The 8,832-nt window shown below is 33.8% G+C and overlaps 1 pseudogene; it reads right to left on the bottom strand.

The window, feature by feature from the left end:
- Positions 1-263: 263 nt before the first annotated feature.
- On the bottom strand, positions 264-4,576 carry LOC116097917 (annotated as a pseudogene).
- Positions 4,577-8,832: the final 4,256 nt, after the last annotated feature.

Here is an 8,832-nt window from a genome sequence, read left to right as displayed (position 1 = left end):
TTTAATTGATACTTTGTAGCCCTTGTTATGTAGTTGGTTTCTCCCTATAAAAAACATACTAATGTATGCCAAATTTTCTATTCAAAGATTGTATTTGAATTGAGAAATCCATTTAAAGATCACTCTTTTTTCTATTATTATTATTATTATTATTATTATTATTATTATTATTATTAATCATTCCATTCTTTACATCTCAAATGATATCCCACTTCCTGATTACCCCTCCACCATCCCTCATTCCATGATATCCCATTTCCTGGTTACCCCTCCACCAACCCCCTATCCCACAGTCCAGCAGCCACAAATGCAGATGGATCAACCAGGAAGGCCTTGACCTTTTTAACAAGCAGGAAGGTGTACTCAGTTTCCACACACAGAGCCAGGATTAGTTTGTGCCCATTGATGATGGAGTGCGGCACTGAGGCAACAGTGGAGTACCCAACCTGCAGACAGACACTGGCCACATTGCAGATTCCCTGTAGGAAGTGAGAGTGCAGAGTCTGCTCTTTGATGTCCAGCACTTCAGGGTTATAAATGCTGCCGTTGTCAAACACCTGCTGGGTGATCAGTGCAAAGAAGAGGGAGATGTTTAGTATGTTCATCAGTGTGGCTTCATTGGCTCCTACTTTTTCTCCAGTTTTTATTAGCTGCACATCACTCAGAATTTCAATGGTACCTCTGGAGATTTTAATGGTAATGCCTAAAGCTTTGAAGAAAGAGGTCTTCTCAGGCCCCAGACTAGTGTTCTGAGCAGACACAGTGACTCACATGGGGCGATGGCACCAGCTCGAGCAGCAGCTAGCACCTTATTGGGTAGAAGCATATCCCTAATCTCAGTGAGGTCCTTCTTGGTGAACGCGAAGCATATGTTCCCCAGGATGTGAGGCAGCAGTTTCTCCAGCGCTGGGTTGTTCTCTAAGTGCTCTCCTGATGGCTTTGTGCATCACCACAGCCTTCCCTCAGAGGGGCATGCAGATCTGCTGCATCTGCTTGGAGCCCACATTGTCTGCTCCCACAGTGAAGCATTTTGGGTAATCATCTAAAAGCTTATTTTAAGGAAAAAGATTATTTTAAGGAAATAGTTGCCTACCAGGTTGCCCTGTCTTCCCTGGCAATAGGCAGTGCGCCAGGGACTACCACTCGTGGTTTAAAGACGTTGTCACTCTGATAAGGACGCCTGGCCAGAGCAGAGTGCTCATTCTTAACAGTGATATTTCAGGCTCCATGATGAGGCTGCAGGGGATTTGTTGGGTCAGATAATATTTTTCAGCAATGTCCAGCTGTCATCTACTAGTTTAGAACAAATGAATCTCACTTTCTTCTTTGATTTTTCCCTTTCTTTAATTTTTTCAAAACTAAAGAAAACTTTGTCCCTGGGCATTTTTCTGTGAGTTTCTGATACCTGACATTAATTCATCATATATGGTAGAAATTGTGTTCTATGTTGCTCAAAATCTGCTGGTAAAGCACAATTGGGTAACCATGGTGCAAAGTATGGTTTGGCAAACACCATTTTTAGCTACATTTTCATAGCTCTTTGATCCTATTAGTTTGCACAAGTAGATCTGTCATTTTTTTGTTATGTACAAAGATATCTCATGAAAAAGTCAGGTCACATTTTGTATCTGGTAGGTAGAACTGCTTTGAGACTGTGGTTACCTTTCTTGACTTATAAGTTTTAGTATATTTTATAATGGTACATTTAGAGTGATACTCACATTAAGTCAGTTAAAATAAGTAGATCCCTTAAATCATATTCTTTATCTACAGAAGGAATGCATAGTGATTTTAGAAAATTATTTCCCCAAATTTTACTACTTTTACAAATCAGAGAAAAGGTTACTTCAACAAAGTAGTTCATGCATAATATTTTGATTTGAAAAAATTAGCATATATGTTGATAAACTCTATTAAACATTACTAAGCATTATGTTTTCCTAAGATTGCATGGAGAGAAAAAGTCACAAAATGCCTAAAGATCATGTAAAAATACACTTTCATTTTTCTTAGATATAAAACACAATGTAAAATGTTAGAAATTCTATATAATTGGATTAAACTCAACCCTGTATCTTACTGATGGTGAGAACTTGGAAAATAGACTCCATTTCTGGATTTCTTTGAACTGTATGTAGCATCAAAAGTTCTCCTAAAACCAAATGAGGTTATGTGTTTCCCAAATGAAAATTGAAGGTTTTATTGGCCCTTCTAAATTCCACAGTTGTTTCCATGGGGACTAGAATATCCCTGTCTAGTTACTGTTGTATTTTGAGGAGATTTGTACAGAACACATATTTGTCAAGGACTCTGGTGTTTTCAAGGTGGTCACTGTTTGTAGTGGTGTTTGTGAATCAGCAGCATGAAGAGTGAAATTTGTGGCACATGGAGAAAAAAAACAGAAATAAACTGCATGGAAATGCAGAACGACCAGTTTTGCTGTCTGGCAGATATGTTAGATTTAGCAAGATATATTTTTGGCAGTCTGATGAGGAGTGAGGGCAGTTTTTTTCTTGATCAAAAATAAAAAGTTTGCAGCATTTATCAAACTGCTTGTTTGTTCATTACATTTGTTCTTGTTGGAAAAGCTTATTTCATTAAAAGTAGCAAGATACTATTGACATTTAACTCTTTTCAAGAATATAATAATTTTACTAGTTAAAGTCTTTCCCTCTAAACCTTATCTTTCTCTCTACTACATTTAAGATCAAGAAGGACAAAATTGTTACATGTGAAGAAATGAATGGAAAGAAAAGTTTAGGGAAGTAGAGAGTAGAAGAGAAGTGGTGGGAATATGTCTATTTCCATTGAAGGAGAGGTGGCTGAGATTCTTGTTGATGGGGAAGGAATGGGTAATTCAGACAGGAGCCAGATAAAGAGATGCTGAGCAAAATGGATCTGCTGACTCTTAATGTTATCCAGTCTGCTTTTGACAATGTCCTCACTAGAGCAGTGTTAATTTCTTGTGCTGAGTTTTCATGACAGCAAAATGCCTATTTGTGTTGGGAAAAAATAACTGTCTTAGCATATTTTAAGGTTTTCTTCTATGGCCTATATAAGGAAAAATGTCCTTAATTATTGAGAAGCTGCAACATCTGAGGCCATACTTTTTGATTCCTAATAGAGAAAATAAACCACACATTAGATGGGAAACAACAGGAGTGTACAAGTTCACAGTATTTTTGAATGGGGACATAGTTCAGTATTATACTTACCAAGCTCTTCAGAATTTAAACCTCATCATGAATAATATAAAGTGCATTAGTCAGAAAAAGTGTAATGGGGCATGGAGACTTGTTTGACCCTGAATGATAAAACTAGAGCCACTTACAGAAAGTAAAGTGTCTGTGTTTCAAGATTAAGCTCCAAAAAAAATGCAGGTTTTGATGTTGGACAACGTAAAGATGGGGGAGTAAGTTGTAATTTGGCTGGAGATCATCTTAAATGATTTTATGATTATAAAAATAATCAATGCTGATGAAGCATCGCAGAGATTCCTACCGACCAAAAGCATTTCATTTCCCCCAGAATATTTTGATTCTAAGAGTCCTTTCCCTGAAAGCATGTCTCATATTAATGAGGAAGTGGGGTAAACTATTGTATTCTATGCATCTCAGGATTCTAAAGGGACATAGTATTAACTTTATAAATGAATCTCCATTTCTCATCTGCACAAGTGATTTAGGGAATATTAGATTTATTGTTTACTTATATTTTCTTCCAATTTCTTAGCATTAATCTGCAGCTGCTATTGGCTCTGGCCTGATACAGATTAGACATACAAAAACATCTCTTTCTAGATTCTTGGCTGTGGATAGAACAGTTTGTGCTGTGAGAAAAGATTCTCTTTTATCTATAAGCAAGAAAAAGTTCAGTAATTAACAATACTCTGAAAATATTTTTGTTATTTAAGTAGTTGAAAATAAGATATTTAGGGTGAATTTGAGACATTATGTTTTGCATGGATGGACTTTTAATGATCATAGCTAGCATTGTGGGGCATTTACTGCACCAACTCATACATTATTATTTTAATGTCAAGTACAAGTTATGGAGGTGTTATCATCATCTTTTTAGTAAACAGGGGAAATTGAACTTAATAATATTTATTTGGTAACTTTTTCACGCCATCCAAGATACAAGATCACTACTAATCAAGTTTTATTTCAATCTAAAATACTTACTCTTGCTACAGTGATATAGGACTTCTGCCTTCTAAACATGAGGTCCACATAAAGTTACAAAAAAATAGTATAGTTATAATTCAATACAAAAATGGAGAGATTGCTGTTTAATTAGAAAACATAAATATATCTATAGTAAGCCTTTATGGGACACATTTTAAATACAATTAAATATTTTTCCAGCTGTAAAATATTTGTTAAAAAGGCCTAACCGAACAAAAATAATTATGGGATACTTAATATTAGCATAGAGTTAGAGGAATTTGATATTACATTTCTCCTCACATACAAAGTTTCCATGTAACCAGGAAGTTTATAGAGAACTTAGAGGTGCTTGTTTTACTTTCACATTTTCTTGATTTGCTATATGTTTACCTATCTTCTGACTCCATGGTGACAAAGCAAATTTTAGATAACATTTCTCTTCTTTATAAAGAAAAACATATGTTCTCCAAAAAAGCAGTTCAGAGTATCCTCATCAAATAATAGGCTCTCTAAGGTCAATAGGACAACTTGGCTCTGGCTCCACTTATCAATATTTTGTAGAAGAAGACGGCATAATCTTTCCCATAGTTCAGGACTTCTGAATGTTAACTGGAAATCCTTATGTAGCCTCATAAACTAGATCTTTGGTTACTGAGATTTTACTGTTGGTTGAAATGTTTTTCTCCTGGCTCCCCCTCTCTGTCTCAGCAGTGATTCTAGGATGATGTGTTTTAACACCAGGGAAGCAGATCCCAAGTTATCCATTAATTTTATTGAAGTTGTACAAAGTGATTTCAAGTTTATAGTTTAGATTTTGCCCAAAGTTATTCATACATCAACATTACTTTTATTGTTCTTTACTAAGGTATTTCTCAGATTAAAAAGCAGTATGAATTCTATGAGTCACACTTCTAATCTATATAATCAGCCCTTAAAGTGACCATAAATGTGTTTGATATTAGATAGTTTATTGTTGCAGCATTTGAATAACATTCTCTTCCTCTCTTAATGGCAGTCTTTATTATACGATTAAAAAATACAGATACATTAAAAAAAAGTCTATGTTACCTATCAACAGTATCCCTGATATCAGGCCTTCTGAGAAAAATCAATAAATTGAGGTGGTGGTCTTAATATTTTTATTTAATTAATTTGTTATGAGTGTGTGTAGGGGATGGTGTTGCCCATGTCTAGGCTCTCAGAGGAAATTTCATTGGTTGATTTCCTTCTGCCCATGCGTTGATTGTATCACTGGACATTTCGTAGGACATAGAGAGTGCACTACAGGAATTTGAAACCCTGGAGAAATCCCCAACTCATTATGAACCCATTATTAATTTCTATCCACAGTGCCCCATTACACAGTTGCTCATTTTTTCACCACCAACAGTGTATATTACAATATAGCTGTTATGAAATTGTTTCCCCTATTTCTTTTGAGATGTAAATTCCTTAGAGACAGACTTCGCTATTTGGACTGCCTCATGGTACCCTGTAAATAGCTCTGTGCACAATAACTCTACAGTGGTATCCACTGAGTAAATATTGCCACTAATATTATCGTGAATTATAAAACACATAAGTGAGATCTTATGATAGCTAATAGATCTGAGTTCTTTTAATATTTTGAATACATAAACAGTTTCTAGGAAAATTTATTTTGAGTTGCTTTTTTGATAATTTGACAAGATTTCTTTCTTAACGCACTTCAACTTAGGCTTTATATAAATAATAAACTCTAAATAATTAACACTTAATTCTAAATTTTCAAACTGAATATAGGAAACATATCAAATATGTTCATGGACAAGTGAGATGCCTTAGAAAGTAAATGTTCTTGCTTCCAAACATGAAAAACTGTGTTCAGTTTCAGGAACCTAGATGGTAGGAAACAAATGACTTCCAAATATTTTTCTCCAAACTCCAAATATGCATTTAGCTTGCCCCTGTGCACATAAATGCATGTGTGCTCTCTCTCTCACACACAGAGGCACACAAATTTATAACTGTTAAAACAATCATATAGGGAGTCATATTGATTTAATTCAATTTAAAACCTCCCAACTATTCAGTAAGTTTTGCTTTGTTAATATCTTTAGCATTTTGTTTTTATAATTTTACTTGGATTAATAGCCAGCAAACATGGTTTTGTTACATTATGAAAGTACTTGGAGAAAGAGTATTGACTGTAGTAAATAAATCACATGGACACAAGTCTTTATTTTGTTCTTAACTGGCTCAATGATTTGGGACTGTTGTTTTAACATCTCAGGACACATGTTTCTAATATTCTTTACTGCAGACTGAGTCCAATTCTTCAAGGTGACTAAAAAAAGATTTAATCTAATTGAATTGTGGTTAATTTGATAAAATATATAATGAAAGTAAAGAATAAAAAGATTACAATAAAATAACTTTACTATGACAAAGCAGTTTGCATTATCTTGAAATGGGAATGATACAATTGTTTGGTATTTTATTCTCAATAACAATATAACATTTGTCCTTTGAACTAAGAATGAAACATCTCAATAGGACGTATGTTAATTTGACTTCTCTTCCACACAAACCCCATCATGATCTTTCCAGTCAGGAGCACAGCTTTTATTGAGAATTGAGAATTCTCTTTGATTTGTGTGTCATGGTAAATGCAAGAGATGTGATGATGCAAACTTGGTACAAAAAGTGAATTCCTTAGTTTCTATTATATGATTTTTTTTTTTGTACCAGGAAAAGTCAGTTTATTGTCAGTCAACAAAAGGTAGTTTAATAATTTAATATGCAAAATTAATATCATCTTGTACTTTACACTATATGTAAGGATTAAATTTAATCACACAAACGTAATATAAAATTTCCAAAGGAAAGCATATGATCTTGGGTTAGGTAAGGATCTCTTAAATGAGATATCCCAAAGCATAAGCTATAAAGAGACAAAATGCTAAACAACCCTTCTGGTATAATAATAAAAATCATAACCATAGAGTGAAAGAAAGCAATTAAAAATCATGAATCTAGGAATAAACTTTACTAGAATATGTAAAGGCATTTAAACAACAAAGGAAGACTTGCCTGTAATGTCTGAAAGAAACTGATATATAGAAACTGAGAGGATTGTGTGGAGAAAACCATAGGAGTAAAAGACTACTGGATGATTCTGTCCTTATAAAGGTCTAGGAAAAAATGGTTCCAACAACAATATTATTAAATATAGGTCAATGGTCTCCTAAGGAAAGGGAAAAAGTGTAAGAACCAGAAGTCATGAAACAGTATAAGGAATCTTTAAGAATTATGAATGATAGTGTCTAGTTTGTGACAATTGCTACTTTTTATAAGTATTAATACTTAATAAATTCAGACAATGGTCTAGAAAAGAAATTTTGGGGAACAACATAAAATCACAGAGCATGAAATTAGTATGGACAAGCGAGGTTTCATTAAGACTTGTACACAGTAAAGGAACTAGGCAACAGGGTGGATTACCAGCTATAGAATTGGAAAGAACATTTTCAAAGTCTGTGCTTGACAAAATATTGATGTCTGTGATACAGAAAGAACTAAAAGATCACAAAGCAAATTAGTAATAATGATAATAATAATAATGATAATCATGATGCTTATGACAATGATAATAGCAATAAAGTATGGCTATATACCTAATCAACATTTCTCAAAATAAAAATTTAGAGGATCAACAAGTATATTGGTGCTTATGATGATTAACCAGTAGGGCAAAAAGACCAACACCTAATGCAATAACACAATACCGAGTTGTGAATGACTATTACCGAATATACTAAAGATTTTGTAGATGAAAGGGGACAATGTGTACTATTGGTAGGAACATAAATTATTCTCTCCAGTATCAAAAATAGTATGGAGAGTCATCAGAACTTAAAAATAGAACTACCAAGCAACTCAGAAACCCCAACAATGGATAATTGTCTAAAGAAAATGAATCAGTTCATAACAAAGACATCTGTGTTCCCATGTTTAATGCAGGACTGTTCACAGAAACTAAGAAACGTAAATGTTCTTTGGCTAATAAAGCAATAAAGACAACATATTTAAAATATTTGATAGAATGTTACTAAACCACACAATGAAATCAATACACAAACACACACAGACACACATGCGACTGTGCATGCGCACATGTGTGTGTGTTTGTTTGTGTGTGTGTGTGTGTGTATGCATGTGTTTTTAATGCAAGGATAGTTTACCATCATTAATGTAACTTATTTACTTTAGGTTAAAAGTGATGAGAGCATAATAATATTAGCTTAAGAAATTAAAAAGAAGTTTCATATTAAAAAATTAATATTAATATTTCAACTTCATTTTTGCATAAAGGTAGAAAAAGAAAGTTGGAAATTCTCTTACCAAAATAAAATCTTTTGTAAAAAGGTATATGTATATGCTGAAGTGAATGCACATGCACTGTATGCATGCAGGAGTCCATGGAATCCAAAGAAGGGCATTGGATCACTTTGAATTAGATATGGAATAAGCAGTTATATATAAGTTACCATGTCGATATTTGGAACCAGACCTGAGTTCTCAGTAAGATTATTAAGAGATCTTAATATCGGATCCATCTCTCTAACCCCAAATAAAGAAATTTGGTTAAAATTCTGTAGCAAGACATTTAGAAAATCTCAGA

Source organism: Mastomys coucha, unplaced genomic scaffold, assembly GCF_008632895.1.
Source record: "Mastomys coucha isolate ucsf_1 unplaced genomic scaffold, UCSF_Mcou_1 pScaffold2, whole genome shotgun sequence".
In the NCBI taxonomy this organism is placed as follows: Eukaryota; Metazoa; Chordata; class Mammalia; order Rodentia; family Muridae; genus Mastomys; species Mastomys coucha.
This window is presented reverse-complemented; position numbering and strand designations above follow the sequence as displayed.